Source organism: Podarcis pityusensis, assembly GCF_964106645.2.
Source record: "Podarcis pityusensis genome assembly, chromosome: 2".
Taxonomy (NCBI): domain Eukaryota; kingdom Metazoa; phylum Chordata; class Lepidosauria; order Squamata; family Lacertidae; genus Podarcis; species Podarcis pityusensis.
The window spans coordinates 34,444,341-34,461,325 of NC_138029.1; the positions used below are offsets into that span (position 1 = coordinate 34,444,341).

At 44.5% G+C, this 16,985-nt stretch overlaps 1 long non-coding RNA gene across 3 annotated transcripts in view; it reads right to left on the reverse strand.

The window, feature by feature from the left end:
- Nucleotides 1-1,142: 1,142 nt before the first annotated feature.
- LOC308470685 overlaps nt 1,143-16,985 on the reverse strand; it is a 46,592-nt gene continuing 30,749 nt past the window's right edge. The window contains exons 3-4 of one of the 3 annotated variants that reach the window (XR_013982552.1): nt 6,134-6,265; nt 1,143-2,604 (exon numbers count right to left, since the gene is read on the reverse strand). This is a non-coding gene — a long non-coding RNA (uncharacterized lncRNA). Of the gene's footprint in view, nt 2,605-6,133; nt 6,266-13,821; nt 14,527-16,985 lie in introns of those variants that run through there. The other 2 variants (XR_013982553.1, XR_013982554.1) reach the window with 2 other exon arrangements.

The window sequence follows — 16,985 nt, forward strand, 5'->3', positions numbered from 1 at the left end:
TAGTTTTTATTGTAAATTAATCAATGCCCCAGGTTCCCTACTAGCTAGGCAAGCCTTTTTAACTTGTTCTCATACCAACAAATGGTCCAAGGCCATGGAGACTATTACTGCACGCTACTCCCTCCCAGATCTCGACACGCTGTCATCTTGGGACCAACATAAAATCTGGGCCTGGATTCTTACAAGAGACGAGGCCATGGACCGGGCACAGTCCACTACAGCTCGCCTCTCCATGTGGCTCCCTAAAGTGAAAGTGGTAAGATCACTTGCCAACTACTTGATAGACCTGACGGAGCCCAATTTGAGAAGAGCGTTTACTATGGCCCGTTTCCATTCTATACCCACGGCCTTCCTGCAGGGGATTTACTCTAAGACCCCTATTACTCAGCGTTTATGTCCATGCACAATGAATGAAGTAGAGGACTTCATACATTTCTTTTTCTACTGCCCTATTTATGAGCCAATAAGACCTAAGCTCCTCCTCTTGATCCCGTCCACCATTACATCTAAGGAAGACTGTTTGAAATCGCTTCTTGTGGACGCAAATCCCCAAATTTCACGTGGGGTGGCAATCTTTATAGTGCAGGCTCTGAAACTCAGGGCTACTCTGACTGGGTAGTGAGTCCTAGACCTGGACCTGTTTTAATTCTTTTTATTACTTTTTCAACCCAATGTGCCGAGCCTATTTTGGGGCCATTTTATGTTTTATATACATCCGCACTTTAGATTCTTGGCGCTGGCAACTAAATCTTTACATTATTGTCTTAGGGTAATTTAAATGTCATTACGCCAGTAATAACGCTTTGAATTTTGTTTGGTTGCTTGTCTCTAGTATTTTTGTCTTATTTTGCTATGGCTGTATGCTAATGCAATAAAGGTTTTATTATTATTATTATTATATTTTGCTGGAAGTCGCCCAGAGTGGCTGGGGCAACCCAGTCAGATAGGTGGGGTACAATTATTTAGAGGTTTGGGGTTAAACCCATCTCCCCCACCCAAGAGCTCTGCCAAAATTCAGAGCCACCATAACAGGGTTTCAGGAAATCAAAATAATAGGCGATTCATAGATCTTCCACTTCTTCTCTGGCTTGGCCTAAGTTGAATTTCACCCAAGGAACTTAGTTCAGTCTTATCTATAAAAAGAAATGCATATTAGTTGCTGGCAAAGCTGGATAAACAAACCAGTCAAATGTATCGCCCGCCTATTGTACTGTTTTCGCAAGAATCAGAAAACCAAAGGAAGAGATTAATGAAAGCACAGTTTGCATTGTTCATGACTTTTTCCCATTGAATTCCAACAGTTCTTAAGAAGACAACAATGCAACCAATCATAGATATCATCCAACATGTTCCAAAGATTGCAGTGATAACGACAGCAGGCCCCTGGCACCTTGAAGTCTAACTATGCCACAATAAATCTGTTAAGTCCTTTAAGATACTTCAAAACTCTTTGTTGTTTCATCTGATACATGTTGCCCTAGGAAATCTTTCAACAGCAAAATATGACAACATGTGTTCTAGTCTGATGAAGCGATGCAACAATTCATTATATAAAGCACTGGTTTTGGCAAGATAAAGCTTGTTGCTCATTATCTGGAGAATCCATGCCTAAAAGATCAATGGTTCAAATTCTGACCCAATATGGCCATTATTCTTACTTGGTGCTGAGAGGATATTTTATCCATGGAGGTAACGGTTGCGTTCTGCTTGGAAGGATGATTCTCCGGGGTGTTTTTTATCATTTTATCTGCTGGGCTGTGCAAAGGAGCAAGTGCTACGGCATATGTCAAACTGACATTTGGGGAGAGATAGGTCGGTCTGCCATTGCTTTGCTGATTCACATCATACTAGGCAAAAGTTCTCAAACTTTCCCATAATAATGGGGAAGCCTGCATTTTAAGGGAGAGACGTGCTCCATGAAGCACCACTCCCTCCGAGGCCACTGGGGCTGTGGAAGCTGAAACCAAGGGCATCAGAAGGACAGTAGGAGTAGACTGTGCAACATCTATTTTAGTGAGCCAGTATGGTATAGTGGTTAGAGTGTTGGACTATGACCTGGGAGAGTAGGGTTCTAATCCCCACTTAACCATGAAGCTCACTGGGTGACCTTGGGCCAGCCACTATGGGACTGAGCATGAGGGATAGCTCAGCTGGTAGAGCATGAGGCTCTTAATCTCAGGGTCGTGGGTTCGAACCTCATGTTGGGCGAAAGATCCCGACATTGCAGGGGGTAGACCAGATAATCCTCGCCATCCCTTCCAACTCTACAGTTCTATGACAGGCAGCAGAGCTGAGAGAGGCCTGCACAGAGTGAGCCATCTCTCAGCCTAACCTACCTCACACGGTTGTTGTGAGGTTGAAATGTGGAGGAGGAGAACCACTTTGAGCTCCTGGGGGGGGGGGGAGGTGGTATATAAATGTAATAAACACACCAAATCCTTCAGATGGTTAGGACTACAACCAGCCATGGCTAGTCCTTTCGGGCAAATGGGGCACTGATCCACCAACCTCAGCCAACCGCCACTTGTATGCCTCCTTCCTTGCAACCAGCCCAGTGGGTGTCCCTGGCTGCCAGCTTTCTCCTCCTCAGTTTCACCGTCACCCCTTGGGAAGAAGAAGAAGAGGAGTTTGGATTTGATATCCCGCTTTATCACTACCCGAAGGAGTCTCAAAGCGGCTAAAAATCTCCTTTCCCTTTCTCCCCTACAACAAACACTCTGTGAGGTGAGTGGGGCTGAGAGACTTCAGAGAAGTGTGACTGGCCCAAGGTCACCCAGCAGCTGCATGTGGAGGAGCGGAGACTCGAACCCGGTTCCCCAGATTACGAGTCTCTCGCTCTCAACCACTACACCACACTGGGAGCAGGATGGAAGCAGAACTAGAATCTATTGGCTATGCCAGCTATTGGCTCTGGCTCCACTTGCTTTACTGTGCATGACTCTGTTCCCTTGTTCTTGATCAAGAAACTGCAATTAGGACAGGATGCTGCAGCATGGTTGCTGACAAAAGTGGAAACTGTGCTAACTGGCCATCTGGCACTGTTATCGGTGCCTGAAAGGGTTGCCATATTTTGGAGAGCAAAAACGAGGACGCTATGACAACTCTCATTTTAAATACCCCTACTATGTGTAGTAGGGACATGGGTGGCGCTGAGCCTCTTGGGCTTGCCGATCAGAAGATTGGCAGGTCGAATCCCCGCGACGAGGTGAACTCCCGTTGCTCGGTCCCAACTCCTGCCAATCCAGCAGTTTGAAAGCATGTCAAAATGCAAGTAGATAAATAGGTACCTCTCTGGCAGGAAGGTAAACGGCATTTCCGTGCAGTGGCGTAGCGTGGGGGTGCAGGGGGGGCCGGCCGCACCGGGCGCAACATCTGGGGGTTAGGGGGCGCAAATCCACGGGTTAGGGGGCGTAAATTACTTGCCTTGCCCCGGATGCTGACAACCCACGCTACGCCACTGTTTCCGTGCGCTGCTCTGGTTCACCAGAAGCGGCTTAGTCATGCTGGCCACATGACCCGGAAAAACTGTCTGCGGACAAACGTCGGCTCCCACAGCCAGTAAAGCGAGATGAGTGCTGCAACCCCAGAGTCGTTTGCAACTGAACTTAACTGTCAGGGGTCCTTTGCCTTTTTTACTATATGTAGACTATAGAAGCTGTGATATATTGCTGGGGGGGGGGGGTTGTGAGGAGAAGAGAAGAGGAAAGCAAGTCTTCAACTACCAGTTACGTCTGTGTCTCATCCAGAAAGTATAGCCAGAGACATTTTGGCAAATTTAAAAAATCTACCCCGACAGAAATTTTACCCCTGAAATAGAGGACATGTCCTGGGACAAGAGGACACATGGCACAAACACGTGTTCAGTACTTGTAAGATGTCAGCCGTTTGGTCAGCACCTACACACATTGGAACTCCCTGCCTAGTGACATCAGGCAGGCTGTGCTCTACTCTTCTTGGCACCTGCTTAAACCATTTTTGTTTAGGCAAGCATAGTTGAAATTAAAATGCATTTTAATTATCTGTCAAATACTTTTAAATCCCTGTTGTTAGCAGACTGCCATAGATAACTTCAATGTTTTATTTTTATTTTATTTTATTGTAAAACGCTTAGAAGTTTGACGCAGAATATAAATTTTGCTAAAACAACCAAATTAATAAACATTGTTTTAGTCTGTGTTATTTTATGGGCTGCTAAACTGACTGTTTTGTGAACAGTCTTACCACCTTGCACTGTTTCAGCTCTGCTTTGCCACTGGTTATTGTACCATTATAATTTGATTGTTTTACCATCTTTGAAAGTTCTTTAGTTGAAAGGTGGGGTATAAATTCTGAAAATAAAGAAGTCCTTATGTTGAAACTAGCACTACTTTCTTAGATCTCTTTTGAAAACATAAGACAAGAAGCTTTGGCTGTTATATAAGATTATGGAATTATGTATTACGTTTTGATTTTCTTCCAGTTTTTTCCATTTATGCTGATGCTACACTGATAAAGCAAGATGAGCGCCACAACCCCAGAGTCGTCCACGACTGGACCTAACGGTCAGGGGTCCCTTTACCTTTACACTGATATATGATGTAGCATAGATAGATGATGATAGATAGATAGATAGATAGATAGATAGATAGATAGATAGGTGATAGATAGATAGATAGATAGATAGATAGATAGATAGATAGATGATAGATAGATGATAGATAGATATAGATAGATAGATAGATAGATAGATAGATAGATAGATAGATAGATATAGATGATAGATATAGATGATGATAGATAGATAGATAGATGATAGATAGATAGGTGATAGATAGATAGATAGATAGATGATAGATAGATATAGATAGATATAGATAGATAGATAGATAGATAGATAGATAGATAGATGATAGCTAGATAGCTAGATAGATGGATGATAGATAGATAGATAGATAGATAGATAGATAGATAGTTGGATAGATAGATAGGTGGATAGATTCAAAATGAGTTTTTTTAACAAAATATTGACAATGGGAGGGCTGGAAAATGTGTCTTACACCAGATCAGACTATCTGCCCACCTCACACAGTACTGTCTACTCTGGCTGGCAGCAGCCGTTCAGTGTGTCCAGTAGAGGAGCTTCCTATTACCTATCTCACCATGTAATTGGAGATGCCACCAGGGGTGGAATGTGGTGCCTTCTGCATGCCAGGCATGTGGCGCTTGACCACTGAGCTACAGCCCAGGGACATCCTGGGTGGTTGCTCAGCCTTGTGGCCACCACACTAAATGTTCAAGGGCATGAGCCACTTCCTTTCCCATCTGTGATGCCTGCAGAACTCTGTGGAACAATGATTTACAAGAGGCATGCATCCTGCATCTTCATGTGATGCATGTTACTGTAAAACAACAGAATGAGCCACAACCAATTTACCGGCTAGCTTATTCACTGCGGGCTGCAGCGTGTGAACCACTGCCTCTGGGTATGCATGCGTTATGTGTCATTTTGTGATTTTAATTAATCACTGCCGCACACGTATGGATCTACTACGGATATCAGAGGCACAAACATTGTTCCCAAAGCTACATGCAAACTGAAGTGGTGAGAAAGCAGCACAGTATACGGAAAGATTTGCTTTCAGATGACTTGTTTACTGAGCATTCATCCTGATTTATTTGTATGCACTTTCTGTCAATTGATGATGATGATTTATTAATTTTTTATACTGCCCGTCATCCTCACCCATTTTTAAAAAAACTTGATTTGTTGAGCAAGGGCACCAGAGCGCTTCAATCCACATTAATTGTGCAAACCTACATTTCCCAGTATGCATTTTAATCCCTCCAGCAAAATAGTAACAACCTTGAGATAGCTAGTAAGCATGGGAAGTCTATTTACAAGAGACTAGCACAAGGAGAAGGGGATGACAGAGGACGAGATGGTTGGACAGTGTTCTCGAAGCTACCAGCATGAGTTTGACCAAAGTGCGGGAGGCAGTGGAAGACAGGAGTGCCTGGCATGCTCTGGTCCATGGGGTCACGAAGAGTCAGATACAACTAAACGACTAAACAACAGCAAAAAGCCTCTAGAGGGAGACATAGGCATAGATATAAGCAACAGTTAATGATCTGAAAAAGAGATGCAGTACCTTACCAGGGCTCATTTAGCAAAAAACAAAACAATATCTTGTGTCTGTTGGTATCCAGCTCTTTCCGCCATCTGGTTCTCGGTAAAATAGATATCAGCATTCTTGTGCTAATCTTGGGGGCGATGCATTCTTGATCACTGCATAAGGAGATGGCACAGCCTACACATCACATCGTAGAATATGTAACATCGTATTCAATACATCGCTTGAGTGGACAGACCCCCCCCCCCAAATGTACCTAACTAAAATTGCACAATCACCTTGCCAACAAAGGTCCGTATAGTTAAAGCTATGGTTTTCCCAGTAGTGATGTATGGAAGTGAGAGCTGGACCATAAAGAAGGCTGACTGCCGAAGAATTGATGCTTTTGAATTAAGGTGCTGGAGGAGACTCTTGAGAGTCTCATGGACTGCAAGAAGATCAAACCTATCCATTCTTAAGGAAATCAGCCCTGAGTGCTCCCTGGAAGGACAGATCGTGAAGCTGAGGCTCCAATACTTTGGCCACCTCATGAGAAGAGAAGACTCCCTGATGTTGGGAAAGATGGAGGGCACAAGGAGAAGGGGACGACAGAGAATGAGATGGTTGGACAGTGTTCTCGAAGCTACCAGCATGAGTTTGACCAAAGTGTGGGAGGCAGTGGAAGACAGGAGTGCCTGGCGTGCTCTGGTCCATGGGGTCACAAGGAGTCGGACACAACTAAACGACTAAACAACAACAACAACAAATTGCACAAGCCTTTATTGATCTAGTATCACACTGCCCAAGCACCACTGTGGGGTAGGGACATTTGGGAGGGTGAATTAGAGAGGTGACTGTTGATAGTTGCGAAACAGAAACTAATAAACTATTACAATGAGAGAGATGAAAGAACAAAGGCTCGGATTAAAAAGGAAGTCAGCAAAGATGCTACTTAGCTAATGCCAAGAAACCATTTTACAGAACATTTCCACAGTTCAAACAGATTAATATTATAAGAAACAGAAAAGACATGGAAACAAAGCAAATATTGGACTTAAGTCATAACCTGAAACTCAAACAGTCCATTGTTAATATATGATTTTGAAGTTAGCCATAAACTACAAACATACCAAAGAAAGCCTTTAGGTGGGAATTCAGACAGAAAGCAGGTTCTTCAAGCTCTTTGGTCGGGAAAACACTTCCTTACCCAATCTCAGCTCCTCCTCATTTTTTTTGGAGCAGCTAAGAAAGCTAAGTAAGATTTTTCTAAAGACAGGCCAGCTCCTACAGCAGTGATGGGGAACAGGTGTCCATCAGGGTGTTTTGTACCACAACTTCCATCAGCCCAGTCAGCATAGCCTGTGTTCAGAGATGAGGGGCTCTGTAGCCCACCAACACCTTGGAGAGTCACAGGTTGCTCACCCCTGCATTAAAGAATCCTTAGGAAGCTCGTGGAAATGCGTCCCCCCCCCTTACAACTACCACCATATAATTTCACAGTCTCTTTCGTATGCTCTCGTGCTACTGTGCAAATATTATTTGACATTTGGAGAAGTCAATCTGTTTCCATAAAGGCTTTTCTCTCTCAACCAATTTTATTCATATCTAATGTCTGTACTCTATCTGTCAGGGCCCACAGGAAATGCAAGTGTGGATAATTTCATGCAAAGCAACTCACGACTTGCTTAGATACCAGAGCACCTTATTTGTTCAGAAGAATACCCATGACAACATTGGATTCAGGGTGTGTTCCCGTGCCCTGGCAAGACTTCTAGTCAGGGCTCTTGAAGAAATCTCATAGCTTTGGCACACTCAGCGACATGGCATGCCATAATTCAGGTTCTGTGGCCGGCTTTGCTCCTTGCGCCCGTCCATCTTCAGCGGACAACTCTCCTGCCATGATATCCCTCAGTAACACGTTCCCTTTGACGTGGTTTTCATACACAGTGGTCTAACCACAGTAGACGTTTTGCTTGACCAGTCTTATCTTAATAGAGTGGATGAAGTATTGTGGTCACAAGTATAAGAAATGAAGCAGTCATAATTGATTCCCTATAGGGGTTTTGACAAATCGTCAGCATGCCTGCACGGATTTTCCAAAGGCATCTGATTGGCTAGGATGCTGGACTAGATAAGCCATTGGCCTGATCCAGCAGGGCTCCTCTCATGTGCTTACGTACTACTGGAGAAGAGGTAGGTGTTGCTCAGCCTTCTTCCCTTGATTTCCCTTGGTGTGCCGCTTTATTGCTCAGTGCTCTCTTCCCGTGTTGCCAAGACTTGCCAAGCTACAGCTTTAGGGAACAAATTAATGGCTCTGAGATGAATGAATGTGATAGCATATTTGCACTGGTCCTCTATTAGCTTTCAGGCACGGCCCATGAAACTTGTTCCCGACCCAAGAATGCAGCCCTAACTAGTAGATGCGTGCACTAAGTCCAAGCACATTCCCCAGGCATTTTCTGTGGCTGCCCCACAGCTGCGCACTCCCTTCCATTGCAGACCCACAGAGCTGCTAACATCACAGACATGCCAAAATACCAGGACTGGTTTTAAATAGCTGGCGTTAAAACAGAAAAGGTTCCTCAGTAAAATGTTACTGAGCACAATTCCCAGAGTTGAAGGTGAAGAGGGATGGGTAGTTAAACCACTCTTCGAACTGTATCCCTGGGAGGGGAAGAGGGGTCTTCTAACGACTCTCTGCACCCTTCACAATCTACAGATTCCAGATTTCTTTGGGGAAGCCATGACAGTTTAAAGTGGTATCACAGTGCCTTAAATGTATAGTGTGACTGTAGCCTAAGTTAGATGAGAAGCTTGGATTCCAAACTCACGTCAAGCCAAGAAGCACGGCACTGTTGGAAGAAGCAAGATTTCTGCAACCCTATAATGATTCCTAGCGAAACAAGGCCAAAGCAGGTTCAAAAAGGCCTATATGGTACACAAACCAAAATTCCTCATAACGTGTGTTTTTTCTGAAGGGGCATTTTGTGGTAGCAGCCGCCACCACTCCTGCACATGCCCTGGAACAATGCAAAGTCTGGAGAATTGTAGAAGAAGCAAAATGGTGGCCAGGCTACTAAGGAAGAGGAATGTCGCAGGAAAAAAGAGGCTGTGCTAATGCCACTGTTCATAAGGAGTCTCGTCCCTGAGACACTATTGGAGAATTTCTCCTCCCCCTAAAGAAATTTCGGAAAATGTCCCCCCCCCCTCAAGCAAATGGAGTAGGGAATTTTGAGAGGCCATTTGTATACAGCACTAGATATGAATGTGGAGGTTTGAATGCTGTGAGCTAAAGACATCATGTGCATATAAACACAGCATATAAACGCAGCTCCTTCCTAGCAAAAATCAAAGTGCCTGACAGGACACCAGCTTTAATACAATATACTGATGCCGAACAATATAGCCCTTAAGGCTCAAGGAAATAACCCAGCGGAGGAACAATTTGGCAATTGCCTGAGGGCATGCACTGGGGGCTTGAGGAACCCTGCGTAAAGTTACTGAGCCTTCAAAAACAATTCCTGTTTGTGTTCATCAAGTTGCACAGAATAGCCAAGGGGACGCAATTGGCATAAATCATGTCCTGCTCTTCAGTGGCAGATTTTGTTATGCACAGCCTAGAACTGTGGGTGTCAGCTTTTAAACTGCATGGCGTTGATCCCTGGGTGTCATCTCCCTCCAAAGCTTCACCGTGACGTTTCCCACAGATGTTGTTGGCAATTGCATGCACTGTCTGAATCCTTTCTGGCTCATGGCAAGTATTATTTGAGGAACCAGTTTGAAGCAACACAGCATGCCTTTATGTACTCAGCTGACTTGAATTAAAGCAGGGCTTGACCTGACCTAGTGATATGTGCAAATCCCTCCAGTTCTCCCACGACTGCACTGGAGGGACATGTTTTGCCCCAGTTATTCTCTCACTTAACCCCATTCCTACAGGGTTACGTCAGAAACTCAGGGCCTTGTCTGGCCCAGTTGTGCCTCAGAGGCCTTTGACACCTCCCACTTTCAGGAGCCTCAGCTGTTTGTTTGCAGATATGTACTTCTTCATTTCAATTTTTATTTCTTGTAAGAAAAAGACAAAGGAATAAATTAAAACTACCCCTGATATAATCCATCCGGTCAACTAATAAGCACTCTTTTCTTGGTTTCAAGCCACTCCAGGAGCCATTGTTCTCTGCTCCGACACCAAGCCATATTTTGAGAAGCAAAAGTATGCATGTAACTGGAAAGAGTGTGGAGGTGTGAGGGAGGTTTCAGGAAGCTGGCAGGTAAAGAACCAAGAGAAGATAATTGGGTATCACAGCCAGGTTGCTTCCTTTTCATGCCGCACCCCCTTTCCTAGTCTCAGGGCCTATGCAAAATGGGCTGTAGCATGTCCGTGAGAGAAAGAACAGCCATACATTGATACTACGCCGGGTGAAAACATGTAGTTAGGAAGTTTTCTCTTGCATAATTCATGCTATCTATTTCACATGTTACCTCTTATAGCACCAAGAGGAACCATTAAAGAAGAATGTGATTGCTTTGTTGGCACCAGCTCAGCCAACATTCTGAACAAAGGGAGTCACCGCTGAGGAAACCTGCTGTAACATATTGTTATGCATTTGGAGGGGTCGGTTTGGATGACACCCTGCTTCTCTTCCAAACCCTCGATCCTGTATCTGTGAGGATACTGTTAAACCAGGAACTTCACCAAGGCTATAGTCTTTGCTGGCCGGTTAAGCTGGCCTCATCAGCGTTTTAAAGAATGAACGGCTAGGCATTTTCCTCACTCCCCTCACCTGGCTGGAAGCCACGTAAGCCTAGGTAGAAAAACAGTAGTCAGAGTTGCATGTGTGAGTTTGACTGGTATTAGAAGCTGGAGACAGAGAGACACTCTGTGCTGGATCTAAATTTGGGACTCCCTCTGAAAATCTACTTATGCCCCTTCACCCTACGCTTCAGTGTGAATGAATCCTAAAGACACCAGTCCCTACTGACCATCGTTCCAGGGAAACCAAACCGTGGGAAAGTACAGGAACCCCTGGAGTCACCCTGGAGATTAGAGATGTAACAATATAAAGGGGGCAGCTGGTGAAGGGCCTCAGCAGAGGTTCTTGATGTGCAGGCTGGTTGTTCTGTGAACAGGCCCTTGCCATGTTGAACCCAACTGACACCGTTAGGCATGATATAAATCCACTTGACCAGGGGTAGCCAACATACTGCCCTGCATTTTTTAAAAAATACAACTCCTATCATCCCTTAACATTGGCCACACTGGGAGAGGCTGATGGGAACCAAAGTCCAACAATATCATTTGGAGAACCAAAGATTCCAAAGTGTGTTTCCAGTTCCCACTGCATATAAAGCAGAGGAGAGGACAGAACTGGGCCGATCTGTGACTGGGATTTTACTCTTAAACTCAAAAGAAAGCCCTCTGTGAAAAACAGTTGCATGCAACTTTTGTTGTTGTTGTTGTTTAGTCATTTAGTCGTGTCCGACTCTTCGTGACCCCATGGACCAGAGCACGCCAGGCACTCCTGTATTCCAGTGCCTCCCACACTTTGGTCAAACACATGCTGGTAGCTTCGAGAACACTGTCCAACCATCTTGTCCTCCGTCGTCCCCTTCTCCTTATGCTCTCCATCTTTCCCAACATCAGGGTCTTTTCCAGGGAGTCTTCTCTTCTCATGAGGTGGCCAAAGTATTGGAGCCTCAGCTTCAGGATCTGTCCTTCCAGTGAGCACTCAGGGCTGATTTCCTTAAGAATGGATAGGTTTGATCTTCTTGCAGTCCATCAGACTCTCAAGAGTCTTCTCCAGCACCATAATTCAAAGGCATCAATTCTTCGGCAATCAGCCTTCTTTATGGTCCAGATCCCATGCAACTTTACCGCAATGTTATTTAAAAACGAGAAGGAGCCGTTGCAATTTTAAGTGGAAGAACAGGTGGAGAGGTTAGCATGCCAACCCCTTTCCCTTGGCCCTCGTGGTGATTTTTCTGCTCCAACTCTCACACCCATGCTCAGCTGCACCAGTGATTCTTTCCAGTACTTGGTTAGCCAATGTCACAGGAACTATCATATCTGTAATGAACTGGTCACCAGAGAAGAGATGGCACTGCTATTTCCACATGTCACCTTCCTTCTCTATGGCAAGCTCAGAGATAGGAGGCATGTTGACACCTCAGGATTGTCAGCAACCCAAAACCCAGAATGGAAACCATGATCCATCTGTGAGAACGAAATGCCATATGGAGCAAGTCCTGGCTGGAGACATTTGAAAGATTAACTCTGACATCATTAGTGGGCAATTAATACAGAAAACATTTTGGACTTTGTGGAATCCTATTTGGCTTGTGAAGCAAAATCAGTTTCATTTTTTCACTTGTTCCTCATCCTGTATCCATGAATAACCCACATACGCCAGTATCATCCTCCCAGAGTTTTTTCGGTCACACACATCCTCTCTTTACTTATGTGAGGCCCACAGTATAATTTGTGTATCTATTCTTGTCTTAATTATACCAAGTCCTTTCTCCCATCTTGGTCCCAAATGTCACCACCTTTGTGGAATAAAATCCCTTTGAGTGTTAATTAAGCTCCCATTGCTCTGATGCAATACATTATTATCTTCTTGGTTTATGGAACAGCCTCAAATATTTTTACCTTAGCCATGCATGCTATTCTGCCAGTAATTATTTCTCTAAAATGCTACTGTAAGTGTATACACAGTATCCAGTTGCTCTCAGCTAATCATTTGTTAATACATTGCATGTTCTACTAATTCTAAAAGTTTCATAACAGCATAGATTTTATTTCAGTCCACTAGTATGGGGGGAGCAGAAATTATTATTGATTGACACTTCAGGTTAATACCTCAAAGTTCTAGTTCTTCATGATTTACTTGAGCATCACCTTTGCCATATAGTCTCTTCTACATCACGCTGGCATGAAAATGTTCTCCATCGTGTGGTACTTCCCATGCCATTTTATCCATGACCCCTTTTCCCCAGTGCGCCAGGTGTTTTTGGACTTCAACACCCACCCGCCCCAGACAGTATCTCCACACAGTTGGAAGCGACCCGGAGGATCATGTAGTTCAACCCCCTGCAGTGCAGGAATATGCAAGCATCCCATATGGGGAATCGAACCTGCAGCCTTGGTGTTATCAGCACCATGCTGTAAACCAACTGAGCTATCCAGTGCTCATGCCATGCATCATTTTATATACTTCTAGCATGTCACCTCTTATTTACCTTTTCTCTAAACTTAAAAGCCCCAAATGCTGCAATCTTTCATAGGAGATTGATCATTTTGCCTGCCCTTTTCTGAACTTTCCCCAGCTCTACAATATCCTTTTGGAGGTGAGGGAACCAGAAATGTGAATTTAAGATCATTTTTTGCTCCAGTGTGCATCATCTGCAGCTCCCAACAGCACTGCTACAATCCAGAAAATGTTTTGTGACTGACTTCTGCTGATGGTGCAAACTAGCATAGAATACCTAGTTTGGGAGGTGTGAGGAGGTCGTGGAAATAAGTGAATGAAAGATGGGATAATGTAATTGTTTGATTTATCTTATTGTCTTTGTCTTGTTTTGTTAATTTGATGTGTTGTATTGTATTGTTTTTTTTTCCTTTTTAGTGTTTAAGTTTTTGGAAAAATAATAAATATTATTTAAAAAAAAAATAGAATACCTTGCCTAGTCCCTGACTAAGAGGAAATCTGAGCTGAAAACTTTTGCCTCACCTGTATTTCACCAGCTCTTTCATCTATTAGTGTACGGATATGACTTGCAAATTGATCTAGACGTAACCTGGTATTTCCATGATTTGCGTCATCCACAAGTAATCTGCTTGCTTTAAATTCATAGACTTTGTTGTTTTACCCATCCAACATAATGTGGTCTGTCTGCTAGAAATTCTGGGTTTGGGCCTACTATTATCACAAATACAAATCCAGTGGACCTGTCATAATCCTTACAGTTTGGAGCTAAATTAAGACCTCGAAGATAGACATCAAGAGTCTGTTTGCCAACCAAATCAAACTTTACTAATTTATCAACTTTTGCAGTTTATCCAACTCAGGTGACAAATCAATATGTCAGTTCTCCCAAAAGTCCTGCTCCAAAGTTCAGTTCAACCTCGGCCATAAATGTATGCATCAAGTAGCCATCATTGATGTTATCCGAATTTACGTCTTCCAATTCTGCCACACTTTTGTTGAAACAAGGAGTCTTACTGTGTGATCCAAGGCTGACTATTAGCAGGGCCAGCCCAAAGCATTTTGCTGCCTGATGCAGAGGACAAGATAGGGCACCCTCACTCAATCCCCATTCCACTTACAGGGCAGTGCTATTTTTCTAGAAGAAGAGGTGCCAGAACTCACTATGAATGCCTCCCTTGTTCTCTGTGCCTACCTGGGAGGTGCCAGAACTGAGTTCTGCTGAGTTCCTGCTGAAAAAAGTCCTTTTACAGGGTTATTTCCAATGTGGTGCTAAACAACTTGTTGTGTCAACACAAGGATTTACATTTGCACACAGGAACTCCCCTCCCCCACTTTCCTCTTCCCACGCGCACCCTACACTCTCTCCAGAGAGTTAGGGGGAGACCCCAGAACAAATTTAGAGGGTATGCAAGAGTGGATGAGAGGGGGGAAAGTTCTGTTGTTCAAGCTTAAAATCTTTGCACCGATAGAGCCAGTAAGTTGGCTAACACCCACAGAATTCAGCTACAGGGTGGGTAGCTGAATTTCACCTTAACCCTGCTGATGGGACAATATCCTCCCACCATCCCTGAGGGCAGGAGACTAGCTTAAGGGGTACAGAGGAGGCTGGCTTAGGGAACTCAGAGAGAATGTGAACAGGGGACTGCTGCCACCTGAAACAGCCACCTCACTTCGCCTAACAGTTGGGCCGGACCTGAACCTGAGCCACACCCATTGGGTCCAAGCTATCTGAAAGATCGTATTCCCTCATACAAACCTGCTCAGGTTTTGAGATCTTTGGGGGAGGCCCTTCTCTCAGTCCTGCCATCCTCACAGGCTCACCTGGTGGGGATGTGGGCGAGGGCCTTCTCAGTGGCTGCTCCCAGGCTCTGGAACTCCATCCCTGGAGAAGCTAGCCTGGCTCCCTCCTTGTCCTTCTGCCAGCAAGTGAAGACGTTTTCACTCCATCAAGCTTTTGGGAACTGACTGCTTCTAATGAAAGCTCTGGTGCTGTTCTTATTTGAAATTATTTGCATGGTTTTAACACATTGTATATATATATATATATAGTCTTCCTTCTAACAATGCTTGATTGTTTTTTAATGATTTTTTTCTATGTTTTTAGCGGTTCTCGTGTTTATAGGTAAGCTGCCTTGAGTCTCGTCAGGGGGAAAGGGTATAAATATATGACGATGGTGATGATGGTGATGATGATGATGATGATGATAATGATGATAAAAATTTCCCCATTCGAGATAATTGATCTGACTACACCTGATGGCATCTTCAGAATCAAGTTCTGGAGAAGCGGAAAAAGGTACTTTTGGACTGCTCCACAGGATTTCAGTTCCCTGAGAACATACCATGAGATGTTTGCAGTGCTTCCGTGGGAAACGTAAGAAATCACATCCTGTGTCGTGTACAGGGAACCTGCTCTGCAAAACCATTTGTCCTATTTTCAGGGTTTAGATTCCTCTTGCAATGATGACCAAGTGGCGGTTTTATTTCCTCAGCCTAACCACTCACTTTCCAATCTTGCCCTTGGAGGAACTTCCTGTTTTTGCTGTACCACCTGTCGAGCCAGAAGAGATGCCATCTTCCAGGTTATTCCCCATGCTAGAGTTGGCACCTTGCTGCTAGTTCCTCTATGGCCTCATAGGCTCCACATTTTAAATTCTATCACACAACATCCTTCCTGCCAGCGCAATTATTCACGTATTTTAAGATGCCGTTTTAAAGCAATATTCCGACTGACTGTGTCAGAACCAAGTCAATGGCTACAACTGGAATTTTTTCTTTTAACGAACGGTTCCATGTAAGTGATGAGGACATACACACTTGATACAATTTACCAGTTTACCTGTGGGATCACCTTACCCCAGCTGCTATGATCTCCAGAATAGGCACTGTTCCTGCATTGCAGGGACATGGGTGGCGCTGTGGTCTAAACCACTGAGCCTCTTGGGCTTGCCAATCAGAAGGTTGGTGGTTCAAATCCCCACTACGGGCTGAACTCCCGTTGCTCTGTCTCAGTTCCTGCCAACCTAGCACTTCGAAAGGATGCCGATGGAAGTAGATAAATAGGTACCCCTGTGGCAATAAGGTAAATGGCATTTCCGGGCGCTCTGGTTTCCCTCATGGTGTTCCGTTGCGCCAGAAGCAGTTTAGTCATGCTGGTCACATGAGCTGGGAAGCTGTCTGTGGACAAACGTCGGATCCCTTGCCTAAAAGCGAGATGAGCACCACAACCCCATAGTCGCCTTTGACTGGACTTAACCATCCGGGGGGGTCCTACTTTTTTTACTACTGCAGGGGGTTGGACTAGATGACCCTCATGGTCCCTTCCAACTCTACAATTCTATCATTCCCTCAATCTTTTACTTTAGCAGTACATACATACACTTTGAAACACCCTGATTATTGATAACAGGCAGGCACTTTTACTACACTCTTTTAAGTGGCTGCTAAAAACATTTTTTTTTTAGACAAGCCTATCCCTATCCCTATCCCTATCCCTATCGCGGTTTGAATCCCCGCAGCAGCGTGAGCTCCCGTTGCTCGGTCCCTGCTCCTGCCAACCTAGCAGTTCGAAAGCACGTCAAAGTGCAAGTAGATAAATAGGTACGGCTCCGGCGGGAAGGTAAACAGCGTTTCTGTGTGCTGCTCTGGTTCGCCAGAAGCGGCTTAGTCATGCTGGCCACATGACCCG